The 18,622-nt window shown below is 42.6% G+C and overlaps 1 protein-coding gene and 1 long non-coding RNA gene across 6 annotated transcripts in view; one reads left to right on the top strand and one right to left on the bottom strand.

Moving 5' to 3' along the window:
- sorcs2 (sortilin-related VPS10 domain containing receptor 2) overlaps nt 1–18,622 on the top strand; it is a 244,308-nt gene that overhangs the window by 102,719 nt on the left and 122,967 nt on the right. The window lies entirely within an intron of this gene.
- On the bottom strand, nt 351–2,042 carry LOC137071128 (uncharacterized). The gene is made up of 3 exons (XR_010904391.1): nt 1,948–2,042; nt 721–824; nt 351–376 (listed from the first exon to the last, which is right to left on the bottom strand). It is a non-coding gene; the product is annotated as an uncharacterized lncRNA (long non-coding RNA).

Raw genomic sequence — 18,622 nt, 5'->3', positions numbered from 1 at the left:
GGAACTAATATTTACACTGGTAAAGTCATTTCACATGATGTAAAGTCTACCATTCCTGGTAACTTACATAGCCGTTCCCTTCAATATCCTTTAGAAAAGGGTATTTCACAATAAGTTATTTTGCAACCTGCACATATTCTGCATTTGTTGGATACCTAAAAGATTAATTTAAAATCAATTGGAAAAAAACTAAAACATTTTTAATTCTTATTACTTAAGTAACAAATACTTCAAATGCATGTCAACAAAGCACTGTTTCACACATATGCATTCAAAATATTTATGTTGCTTTACAAGTTGCTGACTTAAATTGTGTGTTCTATCATGAAGAACACACAATGGAAATCCAGCAGGCAGTCTTCCTCTAGTTGCATTTCTGCAGTGAGGGTGGAGTAGTAGTTAAAAACTTGCATTAGTAGTAATACTGATGATTAGCCACAATGCTGAACAATTTTCTAATGTGACACATGCATACGGTTACTAATGTACCAATGAAGATAAGTAGTGGTCGGCTGATATATTGACAAAGCAGACATTGTCTGAAAATTGGCCTTTATAAATTTCACCATCGGCTTGTACGTTTTCTGGCTGGTCGATGTTACTTATTTTGACAGCGCTGAGAAGCACAGTCTTGTGATATTGAAAAAAAATCAATATCGGTTGATCACTAAACATAAGGCAAATATAATACACAAACTACGCAAAAAATGTTATACTTACATTTCTTTAATCGAAGTTTGTTGATAGGATTCTGCTGGCACTGGTTCTAATGTTAGTGTTTCCACCTCCTTCACCTCATGTAAAAATTTGTTTTTTAAAGGAGCCTTGAAATAAATGAGAGATCATGTTATTTGTAGGCCACACTCTATTGCTTCTCCATCTACCTCATTTTCTGAAATAAAAAAAAAGTTTTTTTGATTTATCAGTGAGTTGGATGTTTTAACATCAACAATAAATACAATGTCTTTTTCAATAACCATTCAGCAGTATATAAAAAATCAACTGTAATTTAGAAAAATACATAATAACACTACTTGTACACACTGAGAAAAGGTACAAATATATCACTGGAGTGGTATCCTAAGGTACAAAATATAAAAGGTACTGATATGTACCTTTTAATGTAGTAACAGATAAATTAACTTTTTTCCGAGAGTGAGAGTAGAGGCAAAATCCTTTAAATTAGCAGCTCAAAGACTAGAAACTTATTTCACTAGTTACCGTAACCAGTTCTGCTTAATAATGATAAACTAATTTCACTTGCTGTCCTTGGAAGGGCTCGATGTCTACCGTCCAACGCACAATTCCGGGCACTCGCCTCAGTTGACTGCTGCTTACGTTGTTCGCTCGTGCATGACTGACAGGACTAAATGATTATAACTCACGTGGACATATGTTTGCGTTATTTATAGAATAAAACTGATATAAAATCAACTTCGATAATATTCGTAAGTCATATGATTTTAGACTGACCAAGAGACACGTTAAAATTAACCCAGACAGGCTTTCGCTCGCATCCAAAGAGAACACGTATTAACGTTACTGTAGTAAGACAATGCTGGGAAACTGAATTTAAAAATCTGGGGTTACTTATTGAGACCCAGCTTTAGTGAATAGAAAAGTCTATTCACACAAAGCGCGGTAACGTTAGTTAAATCTGATAACGTTATATGGCCGTTTCATTGCTTTTTTTCACAACACATTGAGCAATGTCTCGCGGTAGAGTATAAGTTATCTTAATTTATGTTTTAAAATAATTGTAATAACAACAATAAACTAAAAAACATAACAATGCGTTGGTTTGTCAGGTCAGTGTTTTCGAATACATTTTTCCCTCACGCGTCAGGCAGGCCTAACGTTAAACGTTACAGAGGCAATGTGAAAGTGAACATGATTTGAAAGGTAACCAATAATTTTCACTGTAAAGTCACTTAAACCTAAACTTACCTCTGAATTTCTGTGCTTCGTCTTCAGTAACATGTATTCCAGCTTCTTCCATTTTATGAAGAAAACCCTCCATCGACAGCGTCAGATTCAGAAACAGAAATGAGCCATATTGTCGAATAACCGTCATGCACAATCTCAACTTCTTTGCGAATGCACTGCGCGGTGCGCGCGGGCTACAATCCCATTGGACAACACGAATTTAAAGAGGACTCGCAGCAAATATGCGTGCTTGAACTTTGAGACAATGTAAAAGTAACCATAAAGTATCCATATAAAAGTATCCATTATCCATGTTAAATAAACGTTAAATAGTTTCATCTACATTGTGCGTTTGCTACGAAAATTACGTGCATGTATTTGTTTAACGTTATATTAATAGAAGAATTTAAAACAGCTTTTATATCAGTTTAAAATTACAATACAAAATGCAGGCTTACTTTAACAAAGTTGCTTTATGTTTAAAAGTTATTATCTTTATACTTTGTATAATCAATAAAATGTCATGCGCAAAATGTACAGAACTAATCATTAAAGATGTGGGCTTTTAAATATATATTTTTATATTTTGTATATCTCGTCCAAATAACCAAAACTTTATGAAAATTAATCTCTTGCTCAACGTTGAATCTATTTGTGGTTGAATAATGTTTTGTTCACTGAATTGTTCAAATCAGATCACTGTGGATGTTTAGCCTGTAATAAGCTTTTACTGTTTCATCCACTTTGGCTTACTCATTTTGTCACACATGCAATTGTACCTTTGTTTGTGGATTTAATGGTTCAAACATGGACCCTTTGACAGTTGGGAACATATGTGTACCTTTTTATCCCCAAAATGGTACATATGAGTACCATAAGGTGTAATTATGACCCATTGAGGGTACAACTTCACCATTTGTACCCTAAGTGTTCACAAACGTACCTTGCCCGTACCCTTTTTTCTGACAGTGTGGAGTATATTCGAATGATCGTGCTCCCCCCTCTCATATCCCCCTGAGACAAGAGATTTATGCATTTTATTTCTGGAAAAATTACTCCAGTGACGCAAATATCGTCAATTTGCGTCATCGGTAAAATGTTTGGCCAGAGGCTAAAGACTACAGTCAGCAGAGGGAGCTATTTCCACATGTTTTCCAATCGCACATGGGGGATAGGGTCACAGCTGACAGCTCAGCTCGGCTCAGGCATTCATGGAAACGGTGCGGCCGGCGGAGCAAAGTGAGTATTTTATCTTCTCAAGTTAATTCCTATGAAAGTTAATCTTCCAAAGGCATGAACTGAAAACGCGCCAGACTGAACATGCGCTGAGCACTACTGCCGTGAGTGTGGACGCGTTTACCTCAGCTCTCATCATGATGGGTGTAATCTGACTCCTGCCTCCTGCCTCCTGCTGCGTTTGTGCTGACACTTCCTCAGCGGGTAAATCACATTATATTGAACAGTCACTTTAAGTTTTTACAGTTTTTCTCAATTGTTTACACACAAATTCTGGTACTTGAGACACAATAACCACAACATGTAACTTATTCACCAACCCCCTGAACCAATTCTGCTAAACTACAAGCACAGTTCCTGCTTTACACTCAAATTGCAGTTCTAAAACACACTTTTTTCAAACACTACACACAATTTTCTGCTTTTGGCACAATTTTCATGGAGAAAATATCTTGTTTTCACAAGGAAACACACTGCCATTCAAATATGCACACTGACTCATCACAACAGCAAACACCCGTCACACAGTTTTACAATTAGCAATCAGAGCTTTAGCATAAAAGGGCTAAAGGGGGATGCAGCATAGGTTTTTTTTTTTTTTTTTTTTTTTTTTTTTTTTTTTTACTGTAACTGTATACAGTAAATTCTTCTGTTGTTTTGTATGTAGTGTATGTGCAACTTTGTGTTGGTTGGGAATGGGAAGTACACTGTGTATATTGTTTTTGATGGAAAATAAAGTACAATTTTACCGTGTTTGTGTGTTCTGAGTATAAAAACAATATTCTCAAATATTTTACAACACACTTATGTTTGTACTGTCTGTAGTTAGTGTAACACTGAACCAAAAAAGGCCTAAGGCATTATGATGAAGTGTTTTACATTCATTATAATGGTTTACATTGCGCACATCATTCTTATAAATGTCTATACATATGATAGTTTGTTTGTGTCATTTGAAAACAAAATCGCATTTTGAGAAGAAATAACATTGTTTTGAATGTAAAGTTTAATTTTGCAGGAGAATTGAGGGGCTTTGCCCATTGTGTGTTTTTGTTTTTTTGTTTTTTTGTGTGTGTGTAGAGTTCTTAGAATATGAGGCATGCTTTCAGAAAATGTGTGTAAACAATTTAGAAAAACTGTAATTGTAGTGTCTGTTCTCTAACTGAACTGATTTTATGAAGATGAACGCGGTGGTGGGAAAGTAAAAATGATTCAGTAGGTGGCTTTGAGAGTGACCTCACAGGGCAGCGAAGAATTCTGGGAATTGTAGTCTTTCATCCCCATGAAATCAAGTTCCCTATCTCGAGGGAACTTCGAGCTGCGTCGAAACGCTAGGGGACGCCTCTGCGTGCCATGTCATGAAGCACTTGTGTAATCAGTCCAATAGTGGGACGATACGTCACGGGCGGGTGACGTCATCGACCAGGAAGCTATAAAGCATGCCCGGACCAAACAGTCACTAGCTTCTGTGTCTTCACAAGCGCTCTGTGTGAATTGTATGTCCATTTATTGTGTGTGTGTTCAAAAAAAAAAAAAAAAAAAAGAAATATAGGTGTTGTGTTCCTCCCTGCCCACGTTACATCACGGGTTGGGATACACACGTCCTAATGTGTGATGTGTTTGGGGCTCGAGCATGCCCAGTCAGCTCTCGAGGGGGTCGGCTGCGAGCATTGCGAGAGACTCCCAATGCGCATATTAAGATCACGCCGGGCACTCTTCGAGGAGAGTGCTTTGGCTCGCGGTCCTCAGGGCTCGGGTCCCGCTGTTGCCGAGGCACAGCGAAGGCTCGCGTCCTGGGGATCGCAGTTGGATCTAGTGGCGGGGTTAGAGACGGGTGATCCCCTATCTCTGCCTTTACCCGCTGGATCTCATGCCTCAGTTAGCGAGCTGGAAGCACGCTCTGCGGTTTTCTTCCGCTCGCGCTGAGGCACAAACGCAGCGCAGCACTCCAGCTCCGAGGAACTGGATGTTGTTTGCGCTGATGATGATCTGCCAAAAGAAAACGACACACATACACTCATAAAAAGAGGTGCTATTGGTGTAACTCGCGCTGTGTCCAGGTTAAGTTTAGACTGGCCGGCCGAGTGTCAAGAAGTTCGCCAAAAAATAAATAAATATATAAATAAAATAAGAAAGAGAAAGAACAATATAACAGGCGAGCAGACAGCATGTTTGAGATTACGAGGGGCTGAATCTAGTGGCTCGGATCTCGCGTTTGCCGAGGCAGCGTGTAGATCACGGGTCTACAATATAGATTCTATGACTCGATCGCGGATCTCGCGCTTGCCGAGGCAGCGTGTAGATTACGGGGTTGAGTTTAGTGGCTCAGATCGCGTGTTTGCCGAGGCATCGCGTAGATTATGGGTCTGCATCTATCATTCAGAAAGGGCGACGATGTCTCGCGGGGAAGAGACGCTTGCGAGCTATCTCTCCCCCGAGTCCACATCGTCACACAGCCCCACAGCTGCCCACAACAAGCCGGTAAAAAAAAAAAAAAAAAAAAAGTCGGCTTTGGGGGTAGGGCATATTCGGCAGCAGATCAGGCGGCTGCCGGTTTGTATACGGCGGTTGCCCTGCAAGCATATAAAACAAGCAGACCTGCTGGGGGATATTGATGTGTGAAATATAAAAATATATATATATATATATATATATATATATATATATATATATATATATATATATATATATATATAATAAATAAATAAATAAATCAAAATGTCCCTCTGGGGCTGTCGGGCGGGGCAGCCTCAGCCGAGTACATCCTTTCTCAAACCTACACCGAGCAAAACAAAGAGAGAGCGTGGCCGCTCGCCCCCCCCCCCCCCCCCCCGCAGAGAGATCGGGGGTCCGGGCGACACGCTCAGCCGGGACCTTCCCGTGGTAGGGCGGATCTGAGGGCCGTCCTTACTGCTAGGAAGGCCTCGGCTAAGAAGTCCTGACGTCAGACGTCAGAGGCGCAGGACTTCCGATGGCAGTCCCCTCCGGGAGAGTGCGGCTCGCCGAGGCGCCCGCTCGTTCCCGGTGCCATCAGGGGGGGGGGGGGGCGGTCTGCCAACCCTGCCACCGTTGGTGCTTCAGGGCGCGGCGGTCCCCGGCGAACATATATCTCCTTGTCCGCCCGGAAACGTAGCGGCTTGGGGATGTTCGCGCCCTCTCGTGAGGGCCCCGGGGCGGTCAGTTCGGTTGCTACCTGCCGGTTATCCGTTACAGGACACCGGGCTGACCACCCAGGAAAATCCAGAGACCAGCCTCGAGAGGCTGGTTCCCTTAGTAGATTTTTTGGCAGCGTGGAAACTTCTGCCGAATATCTCAGAATGGGTCCTGCTCACATTATAAAAAGGGTTCGGGTCACACCCACCCGTGTTCAGCAGGGTTACTCCTACGGTAGTAACCCCCGAGCAGCCTCTGGTCATGGAACGAGAGGTACAGACTCTTCTGCGAAAAGAGGCTATACACGGGTCCCTCCCCTCTGCAGAGAGTCGGGCTTTTACAGCCGGTACTTCATAGTTCCAAAGAAGGATGGAGGGTTAAGGCCTATTTTTAGATCTGCATCAGCTAAACAAAATGCTCACGATAAAACAGATCGTGTGTCACATCAGGTCCGAGGACTGGTGTGTCACAATAGACCTAAAAAATGTATACTTCCACATCTCCATCCTTCCGCAGCACAGACAGGTCTTCAGGTTTGCTTTCGGGGGCGAAGCTTACCAGTATTGAGTGCTGCCATTCGGCCTAGCTTAATCACCCCACACTTTCACCAAGTGCGTGAATGCAGCTCTGGCTCAGGTGCGACTCCAGGGCATTCGCGTGCTCAACTATATCGACGATTGGAACTGGTGTTAGCATAGTCGAAACAGTGGGCGTTCAGCATCGAGATGCTGTTCTCGCCCATATGAGAGTGTTGGGGCTAAGGTTGAACGGAAAGAAATGTGTGCTGGCACCTATAAGCTGCAGAGCACTACTTTTCTGGCGGTAGTCTGGGACACGAAAATAATGTCGGCTCGGCTATCCCCTCCCAGGATAAAAACGATCCTGGATACCGTGAACCAGATAAAGCTAGGTCAGTCACTCACTGTGAAACACTTTCAGAGAGTGTTAGGGCTGATGACAGCAGCGTCCAACGGGGTACCTTTTGGCCTGCGGTACATGAGACCCTTACAGTGGTGGCTCAGGACCAAGGGGTTCTCCCTGAGGGGAAACCCTTTTTCGCTTGATCAAGGTCACGCGGCGCTGCCTACGTGCCTTAGTGAAGTGAAAAGATCCTTGGTTCCTGTCCCAAGGTCCAGTTCTGGGGGCTCCTTGTCGTCGCGTAACGCTAACGACGGATGCCTCCCTAACTGGCTGGGGAGCGGTCATGAGTGGCCGCTCGGCCCAAGGTCTGAGCGGCCGTCAGCTCTCCTGGCACATGAACCAGCTGGAGCTGATGGCTGTGTTTCAATCATATAAGATCAAACACTTCCTCTCAGACCTGCGGGGCCGCCATGTGTTAGTTCGGTCAGACAACACTTCGGTGGTCTCGTATATAAATCACCAGGGGGGGCTGAGATCGCGTCGGGTGTGGAAGCTGACGCATCATATGCTAACATGGGCCCAAGGCAAGATGCTCTCGCTCAGGGCGATGTACATCCCGGGGGTCCTGAATGTAGCGGCAGACTCCCTGTCGAGGCAGGGAGTGATGCCGGGAGAATGGAGACTCCACCCGAGGTGGTGGAGGAGCTGTGGATCCGCTTTGGGCGAGCCCAGGTGGATCTGTTTGCGTCTCGAGAGACGACACACTGTCCAGCATATTTCTCCCTCACGCATCCAGCCCTGCTGGGGCTGGACGCAATGGTACAGACGTGGCCGAGGCTGCGTCTGTACGCCTTCCCCCCTCTGGCATTGCTCCCAGGAGTGCTGGAGAGCGTCCGCCGGGACGGGGTTCAGCTTTAATTGGTAGCCCCGCTCTGGCCGGGCCAAGTATGGCTCGCCGACATTATGTCTCTCCTAGAAGGTCCTCCCTGGGAAATCCCAGTCAGGAGAGATCTTCTTTCGCAGGCCGGGGGGGGTCAGTACTGCACCCACGCCCGGAACTGTGGAAACGGTGGGCTTGGCCCCTGAGGGGGCCCAGTTCATAAACACGGGTCTATCTACTGAGGTGATAGAGACCATGTTGCACTCCAGAGCACCATCCACAAGGAGACTTTACGCACTCAAATGGAGAGTTTTTGTCGCCTGGTGTACGCACCAGGCTTTGGACCCTGTTAACTGCCCGTTCGGTTCAGTTCTTGAGTTCCTACAAGAAAAATTCTCCGCAGGGTTATCTCCGTCAACACTGAAAGTATATGTGTCAGCGATATCTGCTTATCATATTCCATTAGATAATGCATCATTGGGGAAACACCCTTGGGTCATGCGTTTCCTTCGTGGTACTTTGAGGCGCAGACCTGCGGCACGCTCGAGGGTGCCTACTTAGGCAGTGGCACCCTCTTGTCTGGAGTTTGCACCAGGAATGGTAAAAGCATTTCTCTTCCCGAGGGAAGGATATGCTCCCAAGGTCCCGACTAATGTGCCGGGACCAGTAATGCTGCAGGCTTTCTGTCTGCCTCCGTTCACTAGTCAAGACCAAGAGAAGCTAAATCTGCTATGTCCGGTCAGGGCCCTAGATGCATATGTCCACAGGGCTTCCCTGTGGCCAAACTCAGAACAGTTGTTTGTGTGTTTTGGGTCCCAGAGCAAGGGAAAACTGGCTTCAAAGCAGATGCTTAGCAAGTGGATAGTCGAGGCTATTTCGCTCGCTTATGAGTCGGCCGGACATCCTTCACCAATGAGGGTCCGCGCCCACTCCACTAGGAGTATGGCTGCCTCTATGGCTCTTATTTCGGGAGTTTCATTGTCAGAGGTATGTGATGCGGCTGGGTGGTCCTCTCCGCATACATTTGTGAGGTTTTACAATCTAGATGTAGCCTCTACACCGGGGTCCCTGGTGTTTCTGGGTTGATTCACACATACAGACATTTGGGACTCTGGCGGCGTGGGTATTGAGGTCCCCTAGCGTTTCGACGCAGCTCGAAGTTCCCTCAAGATAGGGAACGTCTCAGGTTACGTATGTAACCATGGTTCCCTGAGAGGGAACGAGACGCTGCGTCGAGATGCCATACTCCCAGCATGCCTGTGATCGATTTGTTCGACTTTTCCAGAAGCTAGTGACTGTTTGGTCCGGGCATGCTTTATAGCTTCCTGGTCGATGACGTCACCCGCCCGTGACGTATCGTCCTGCTATTGGACTGATTACACAAGTGCTTCATGACATGGCACGCAGAGGCGTCCCCTAGCGTTTCGACGCAGCGTCTCGTTCCCTCTCAGGGAACCATGGTTACATACGTAACCTGAGACGTTTTCTCAGTCTAGAAAGCACCAAATTCAAAGATAATTTCACATTTCTACTACATTTAAATTTTAGTTTAAATACAGATCTTCCGAGCGCTGAAGTACCCCTTTAAGTTCGCTTAAAATAATTATAATTCACTTCATATAAAATAATGTATTGGGTTGTTCTCCTTTAGATATCCAAATGTAATATAGTAAATGTGTGTGTGTGTGTGTGTGTGTGTGTGTGTGTGTGTGTGTGTGTGTGTGTGTGTGTGTGTGTGTGTGTGCGTGCGTGCGTGCGTGTGTGTGTGTGCGTGTGTGTGAAAAAGAAGAAAAGATAGAGGAAAAGACATGTAAATCTGGAATGTGAATGGTTTTCGAACTAGCTGAATGGAGTCAAACGCGTTGCCATCTGGAGAGAGTTTCACATTTCTGTGGACATTCCTTCAGTGACGAAAAACAGACTCAAACTAAATTACAGGCAGCTGCAGCGCTGAGAAATGCAAAGGGTAAAGTAAAGTGGAAGAGAGAGTGAAAAAACAAGTGTCTTGACCGAATTATTCTTCATTTGCTTTTGAGAAAACTGTGAATACATTCAGAGCCTTAAAAACAATGATGCTTCTCTTTCCTCTCAAGTTGTCCTGTTTACCCTCTTCAGTTAAAGCGCTTGGCTCAACACCAGCAGGATTTCACCCTCTCTTTTTGTTGCCGAAGTGAGGCTGAAGTTCCGGACCTCACAGCTCAGGGGCTAAATGGTGCTGACAGAGCCTCAGTAATTACGGGACTCTCGGGAGTTGTAGTTCTCTGGCTCTCGTCCTACAGCGTCTGAAATGATCTATAGGTTTGTGCAGGTTAAGTACTATAAAGCAGAACCATAAAGACGTTTCTGACAGGTGATTAACGAAAGATCTTTCAGGCATTTTTTTGTGGTGTAGACATGTGTCTGCAGCTGCTTAAATATGCATATGCACACATTTTTATTTCTGTTCATCAATCCCTACTGCTTTTCATCTTCTCTCCTCAACATGAATAATACATTCCTTCATTTCCTTAGCCCGCTCTCTGACCACACACATGCTCACCAGTGACCCTAACAATTTATTTCATACCAGATTACTCCGATCTCACCATAGACCATGTTTCTGTAGTGCACACGTTTTACAGTTTTCAAAAAACCTGTTATTATACTATCTCATTAAGTACACCACGTTCAGTTTAAGTCTGTGTTGTGCTCTGACTTGAGTGGCCTCACACAGGTCTGGCTTTGAATCGAAACTCTTGCACAGACACGACTAATGCCAAAGAGTGAGTATTCAGCACGTTTCAGATGCGAGTTTACCATGGTGCTGTAGGCTCAGTGGGGAGCGCTGAGGATATACAGTCACACAACATGACACAACACAGAGACCATCCATCTCCCTCCATTTCCAACAGACAACCTGCTGCGTGTGTGTCTCTGTGTGTGTGTTTGGCAAAGGTGCTTGGCAGACAAGCCCATCAATGCTGTGAAAGTGTTTGCCAGGCTTTTATCAAACACCTCTGCTGGAGCTCATTGATTCAGCCCGGCAGGGTGGTCAACCGAAAGAAATCCTTGGTTTAACTTCAGTGCATGCGCTGTGCTGGTCTCTTGTATAATGACATGCTGTCTTGGACCGGTTTTTGTTTAAAAAGAACAATGGAATACATAGTCTACCTGGCTAGATATACAAAGCGAACATCTTATGTTATAGAATTATAAACTGTTGTCTACGATTTGGAAAAAGAAAAAACCAAATGATAGCGGTTCTGAGTGTGAAGAGACCTTGTTGTGCTGACAAACACAGTATACTTGGACAGCGGCCTAGCTTCAGATGCAGAAAGCTCACTTCGCTGTGATCTCATTCTCTCACTCCTTCTCTTGCTTTCTTTAAGGCCAACACCTACACACACTTGCACATAACAAGACGGAGGCTAGTGTAATCAAAAAGGGCAAATTCATGGTGTTCTAATGTGGCATAGCACCGCAACAGTTAGAAATGTATATATAAAGAGAACATTTAAATCACCCTAATATATTAAACAAAATATCAGGTGCCATCTTTATTTTAAAAAATAAATAAATATTAAATCCAAATGTTTTATTACATAATGCAAATACGTTTTTAATTGGGGCTCAAGTGTTGTTATACTATTTGATATATTTAAAGCAGAGGTTCTCAACTGCTGTGGTACATTTATTTCTCAAAAAATGGTTAACAAACACAAGTACCGTTCCACTTTACTAGACATACATGAATATCACTAACACTGATAAATAAACAGTTATATAGGGTAAAATAGCAGTCCCAAACAAGTTTTTTTGTTTGTTAATACAATAAAGTTATCGAGTTGATATGAGCCTCCACAGTCATCACAAATATAGAATTGGTTAAGGTGACGGGAACTACAATTACCATGGTAAATACACAATGCTATCATGAAATGTTAATAGTCGAACTTCTTGTTTTAAGATGTTTTGCACGAGACATGCAAAAGATGCGAGCACCATGGTTAAACACGTTCGTCTAGCACATTTACATTTATATTACATTTATTTACAAAACAATAGAAAAGTAGTGGAGTGGAATGGAAAAACATGTCCTGTGACTGTCTGACAGAAAAGCAAAGTCTTTGCAGAAGAGTCAACAGCTTTCATGCACATCTTTCCAAATAAAAGTCTTGCATCAGAAAAACATTTAGGAGTTTTTGTTGTTTCTTTGACTACACACTCGACGACTTCTTGCTACTCACTTTTGGTTGAGACACACTGATTTAAAGTTTATCAGCAAATGTTTTTTACAATTAGTACAATTTACTAGCTTGGATGCAAGCCGAACTCAGCCCTGTCCACAACATTTTTGAGCTTGGGCGGTTCAGTCTGAACTCAATCCATAAAGGAGTGATTATCCCCGAACAGAAACTGTTCGGACCAATGAAATCATCAGGGCGGGCTTTAGACGATGACGGACAGATGGTCAACAGTAACGTAATCATGCACGTCATTAAAGGGGCTTGGATTGTATATGCATTCAACTTGTTTGTATATGCATTCACCTTCACCTTACTTCTCCGGAAAAAATGGTGTTTGGGGGGTAAAATGTGTGTTATTTTGGCAAGGTTGCCTGCTAAAATTCACATTCATGGGTCTATATATCAAATAATAGTTGCTTCAACAAGCGCACATGGAAAACAACCCGTGGAAAAAAACGCGGACTTGGCAACACAGTGCAGTTGGGTTCTGTTGACATTTGAAAACTAACTTGCGTCGCTTCGTTGCTCTGATTGGTTGTAGGTCTCTCCAATTGAGGTCTTTCCTGGTTCGGTTGAAACACGCCCCATAATCACAGCCCAATGGAGCAGTTTCAGACTCATATTCTGACTAGAATTGAGTATGACCACGTCAGGCTAACAAATTACAAAAACAGTAATGGTTACAATTATAGCAATTGTAGACTGTTAATCTAGGAAAGCAGTTTTTTTAAAGATATGAAAATAATCATATTCAGGTTTTGTTAATTATGAAGCTTTATTAATTAACCCCTGTCCCCAAATAATTTTACTTTTCATGGCCATTTCCTACTCTTTCTTTGACCCTTAGATTTAAACTGCTACGTTCTTTTCTTTTTCTCTTTTTGTTGTTGTTGCTTTACAGACTTGCTTTCCTCACAAATTAAATGTGATACAGCTCTGGCTCAAAGCTCCATCTTCCCTTACACACGAGCTGCATATTTACAGTTTTGTCTATTTTAATTTATAGCTTCAACAATCATTTAAAAACAGCCTATTTGTAAAGCTTGCTTTACATCGTGGCTGATTTTTGTGATGTCTTTACATCTTAATAATCTTTGTGGACTGTGTCTGCATGCCATCTTTCTTGTGTCGGAAAACTGAAGAAATTCGAAATCAAAAATGCAATTTTTGCCGCTTTAACTATGGTTCAAGCATTAATTATCAGTCCTGTGTGGACCTGTGCTCGCCTTGCCACCGCATGCAAAGGTATCAGTGCTCTTGGTCAACTCTAGTGGAGGCGCCAGTACCACATGAGGTGCAGTTTATTCAGAACATACTGAAATTGGCTTGGTAAAAAGCCCTAAGAGATAGGTCTATGTTGCATAATGATATGACCTGCCCTGCAAGGTGAAGATGTTAAAAATTGTATCTGATATTGAGCCTGATTCATTTGTCACTCTAGCATGGAAGATGAAGTGGAACACATTGCAGAGATTGCAAAGTGAGATTGTGCGAACCTTTCATGCAGTAACCTCTGCTGCATATTTTGGCTTAATGGTATTTTTAGCTGCGAAAATATTGCTTATTGTATACGTAACCTCAACAAAAAAAGAAAGAATCCCCCTTTTTCTATTTTTCTTTTTTTTTCTCTCCCCCATTTACAAGATTAAGAGCAAAAATACTGTTGAAAGTGAGAGAAAGATTGTTCTGAATATAGCAATTGTGATATTGACAACGCACTGTCATGGAAAATCGTGACTTTTACATTTTGGGGAAAAATGTAGTAAGTTTGCATGAATTTGTATGGTCTCATAAGTTTTCATATGATTTGTGTATGCTCTAACGAGTGTTAGGTTTAAGGGTGGACATTCATGCTTAGTTCTTTTTTATTTTTCTAAAAATCATGTGTTTTCATAATAATAAAATCATATGAATCCATATGAAATTGTGAGTGAAATAGGGTTGAATATTAATGTTCAAAGAGATAATTCTGTTATACATATACAAGCTCAATTTGACTAATTACACTGCAAGCATAGCATGATATTGTAACCCTGGTTAAATAATTATTTTATAAATATTAATTATTTATATGATTGCTTGAACATAACATTATTATTATTATTCATACTTGTGAAATTATAGAAGACTAATACATAAAAATATGTATGTATAAATATATTTGCATTTGGAATTAGTCAAGAAACGAGAAACAGCCAATCGGAGCGTTGATTTGTTGGCTCCGCCCCCCTTGCTCACAGATCGCTCGTTGCGCAGGCTGGAACACAGATGCAGAGTGACAGGGAAATCCGATCTGACATGAGAATTGAAAAATATCAATCTTAAACTGTTTAAAGTTACTTAAACTGAACGAATCAGTGTTTAAATTCGAGATATTGGATGATCCAGTGTGATTGTGTCGATCAAGCACTTCAGAGCTTACATTTTGAATCGGTGAGTTTACTAATGTTATAATTAGCCTTAAAAACGAATGACAACACATTTCATGTAATAGTGTTTTATTTGTTTTATACATTGGAGACAAAATGGTATTGTATTGTGATGTAGTATGGTTCGGATTGTTAATTTACGGTGTGGTTATGTTCAGACCGCATGGTGTAATGAGTGTTCACTGCCGTTCGCTGACGCCATTTTGGTTTGCGTGTGCCTGTGGAAAAAAAGAGAAACACGTGAACAGACAGGTAAATGATTATAATGTCATTTGCTATGATAATGCTATGCATATATGTATTTTATTTGTTCCTGTGTACTATATTTAATTGTAGATCATTATTGATATACAATATTGAATGCACATTCTGGCCTGTGATCAGGCCAGGTTTTTTTTTCTGTGTGAACATTTTTTTCCAAGTTGGATTTACATAATTGATGGCGAGCCTCCCACTTCGACCCTGAAAGGATCACGAATCTAGAGGAAAGGACAATTTCCCATTTATTCTTTTCTACAGACAAGTAAGAGAACACTTCTCAGAGACTGGTTCTTTATAGTTTTGTTTATGGGACTGAAACATCTCAGGAGCACAATAGGAGAAAGTAAACGCTGATCATTCTTCCAATTGACACAAAGTTGAACTTGAAAGACTTCTTTGTGAGTTTCATGTGATATCACCGGTGATTGTGATTTAATTTGTGTTAAATTACATTGATTGTGATTGTGATTACTGTTGACTGAATAGTAATTTAGAGGGTGCACCCAGGGTATACATTTATAGCTATTGTATTTTCTCTGTTTTCTTTATTGTTATTCTTTGGGTATGTGATTCATGTGGAAAATTTAAATATTCAAGGAAAGTCACTAAAATTAGTACAGTAAAGTAAAGGCCTATATTTCAACTTACCTTCTGTCTCTGCCTGTTATTCAGTATCACCGCCGCCTCCCTGTACGTACCAAGCAGTCTTCTGATCATTATCACCTGGTCCATTATTGAGTTAGTAAGACCCGCTACAGTTGTGGCGAGCCAGCCAGGAGGTGGCGCTGTTGCTGAGTACAGTTGTGAGGTAAACGATTAAATTTGCATCTTCTCAGAAAAAAAAAAAAACAGTGCAATGGATATAGTTGAGGCAGAGGGCGTAAAAGTTCCAAACTCTCTGATTGTTAGTGGCTTGACTAACACCGAGCATGATGAAGAATTAATTGACCTCCTGAAACGATATGGTTCTTTTGCAAGAACGCTTCTAATCAGTGACAAAGATTCAGAGTTTTATCAGAACACGATAATTGAATATAACAATGGTGAAGCCTTGCAAGCTCTTGAATCCCAGCTGCCTTATACTCACCAGCTGTCCAGTGATCCAGGCATCATTTACCATGTGAGGGCACTGTCTAGCATCTTTACGCAACAATTGGGCAGTAGTGTCACAAAATCCTACCTGGAAGGATTGAAAGAAATAGCAAAATTGAGTGGAACCAATTTTGAAGCAGTGTTAAGCCAGATGTTGTCTCAGATGAGTGCAGAACTTACACCAGAGTCCACTGACCTTGCAGCTGGAGATGAAAATCCAAGTGAGCTACCATCTCAAGCACTCCCTGACAGGAGCTTTAGCGCAGCACCTGTTAAACCAAGTCAGGTAGATGAATCACAGCCACAGTGTATGCCTACTAAATCAAATGGGCCACCCCTCTTTACCTCTCAGCAGATAATCAATCCACCTGAAATCCAGAAACTCATTGTTGAACACGTTGTAAGGAGTGGAGAAGTGGCTGCCCAAGGGCCCGTACAGTCAAGGCTCAGGGTGTTTTCTGGTAAATGTCCTAGACCTGGAAATGAGGTCGATTATGATACTTGGCGCTCCAGTGTTGAGCTTGTTCTGAAAGACCCTGGCTTATCTGATCTGCATGTGTCCAGGAAAATAGTGGACAGTCTTTTGCCACCTGCAGCAGATGTTATAAAACATCTAAGCCCTGAAGCTCCATCCCCAGCTTATCTGCAGTTGCTAGATTCTGCTTTTGGAATTGTCGAGGACGGGGATGAACTCCTTGCCAGATTCATGAATACCTTACAGGATGCTGGTGAAAAACCATCTACTTACCTTTATAGATTGCAGACAGCATTGAGAATGACTATCAAAAGAGGTGGCATTACTTCTGAAGAGGCAGACCGGCATCTTCTTAAGCAATTTTGTAGAGGCTGCTGGGATAATGATTTGATTACTGATCTGCAGCTAGAGCAAAAGCGCAACCGTCCTCCTTCTTTTGCGCAGCTTCTGCTCATGTTACGCACTGAAGAAGACAAACATACAGCCAAAATCAACCGAATGAAGCAGCATCTTGGGTCCTCTAAGCAAAAAGCTCTGATGCATTCCCAGAGAACGTGGGTTTCTGCTGAATTGGAGCAAAGAGAAACCGCAGGAATGGCTTCACTTGCAACTGAAACACAAGAGCTCAAGAAGCAGATAGCTAAGCTCCAAAGTCAGTTAGCCAATCTTGTGATGAAGCCTAAGACCCAGAATAAACACCCACTCCGAGAAGCTGCAGATAAGCAAGACAAGAAGAAGGCAGGAAATGCTGGTACTGGGAGTGTGACTCCAGTTGGTAGGAAATCAACAGGCAGGCCAAGGCCATGGTACTGTTTTTCTTGTGGCGAAGATGGCCATGTTGCATCTTCTTGTACTTCCGAACCCAATCCCACACTTGTTACTACCAAACGTAAACTCCTAAGAGAAAAGCAGCTTCTGTGGGACTCCCAGAACCCCAAACCCACGCCTGATTTAAACTAGACTCAGCCCTTGTTTTGGGACAGATGGGGGCTGAATGGAAATCAAACCGTCCCACTGCTAAACGAGTCTTGGACAAATGTCAACATTCTAGGAGGCAAACCGCTAGCCTGCCAAAGGGTTTAGTCGGTGCTAGGTGCATTGCAGAGATCAGCATAGCTGGTGAAAGGTGTCACTGTTTATTGGACACTGGGTCTCAAGTCACAACAGTCCCCAAGTCCTTTTATGAACAGCATCTCTCAGAGTCCCCCATTAACTCCATCAATGACATCTTGGAAGTTGAAGGAGCCAATGGTCTTTCTGTTCCATATGAAGGCTATATAGATGTAGACATTACTTTTCCGGAGGAGTTCATGGGTGTGAGCATTGAGGTGTCTACTGTCGCCCTAGTAGTCCCTGATCTAAACCCTCACAATCAGTCTTTGATTTTAGTTGGCACAAACACCCTGGATACTCTTTATGAGCAACATTTGAATACAGATTCCCCAACGTATCGACCCTCTTCGTTTGGTTACAGAGTGGTTCTGAGGACCCTTGAAGCAAGATGGAAACAAAACACAAGTGGTATTCTTGGTCAAGTGCGGCTGAAGAGTAAAGTACCTGAGGTTATGGCTGCAGGTCAGACTGTAGTTGTAGAAGGTTCTGTAGCTGTGCCCTGTGGGGTTGATAAGTGTGTGGTGGTGGAGCATCCATCCAACTCATCCCTGCCTGGTGGGGTATATGTGAAACGCTGCTTACTTACCCTTTCTCAACCTTACCATGTACCAGTGGTGCTTATAAATGAAACTGAACATGATGTGGTAATTCCGCCAAGGTGTACCATAGCTGAGCTTCATGTGGTGGACTCTGTACTTCCTCCTCAAATCACCCATTCAGAAGAGTACTCACCTGTTCAGCAGCTTGATTTCACCTTAAATTTTGGGAACTCCCCTTTACCACAAGAATGGAAGGACCGTATCACTAAAAGACTCAGAGAACTGCCAGAAGTTTTCAGTCAGCACGACTTAGACTTTGGGCACACCCAAAAGGTGAAGCATCGCATAAATCTGAACAATGAGACTCCTTTCAAACACAGAGCACGGCCAATCCACCCACAAGATGTTGAGGCTGTCCGCAAGCATCTGCG

Source organism: Pseudorasbora parva, chromosome 1, assembly GCF_024679245.1.
Source record: "Pseudorasbora parva isolate DD20220531a chromosome 1, ASM2467924v1, whole genome shotgun sequence".
In the NCBI taxonomy this organism is placed as follows: Eukaryota; Metazoa; Chordata; class Actinopteri; order Cypriniformes; family Gobionidae; genus Pseudorasbora; species Pseudorasbora parva.
The sequence above is the reverse complement of the archived record's forward strand: the minus strand, read 5'-3'. Positions and strand labels throughout refer to the sequence as shown.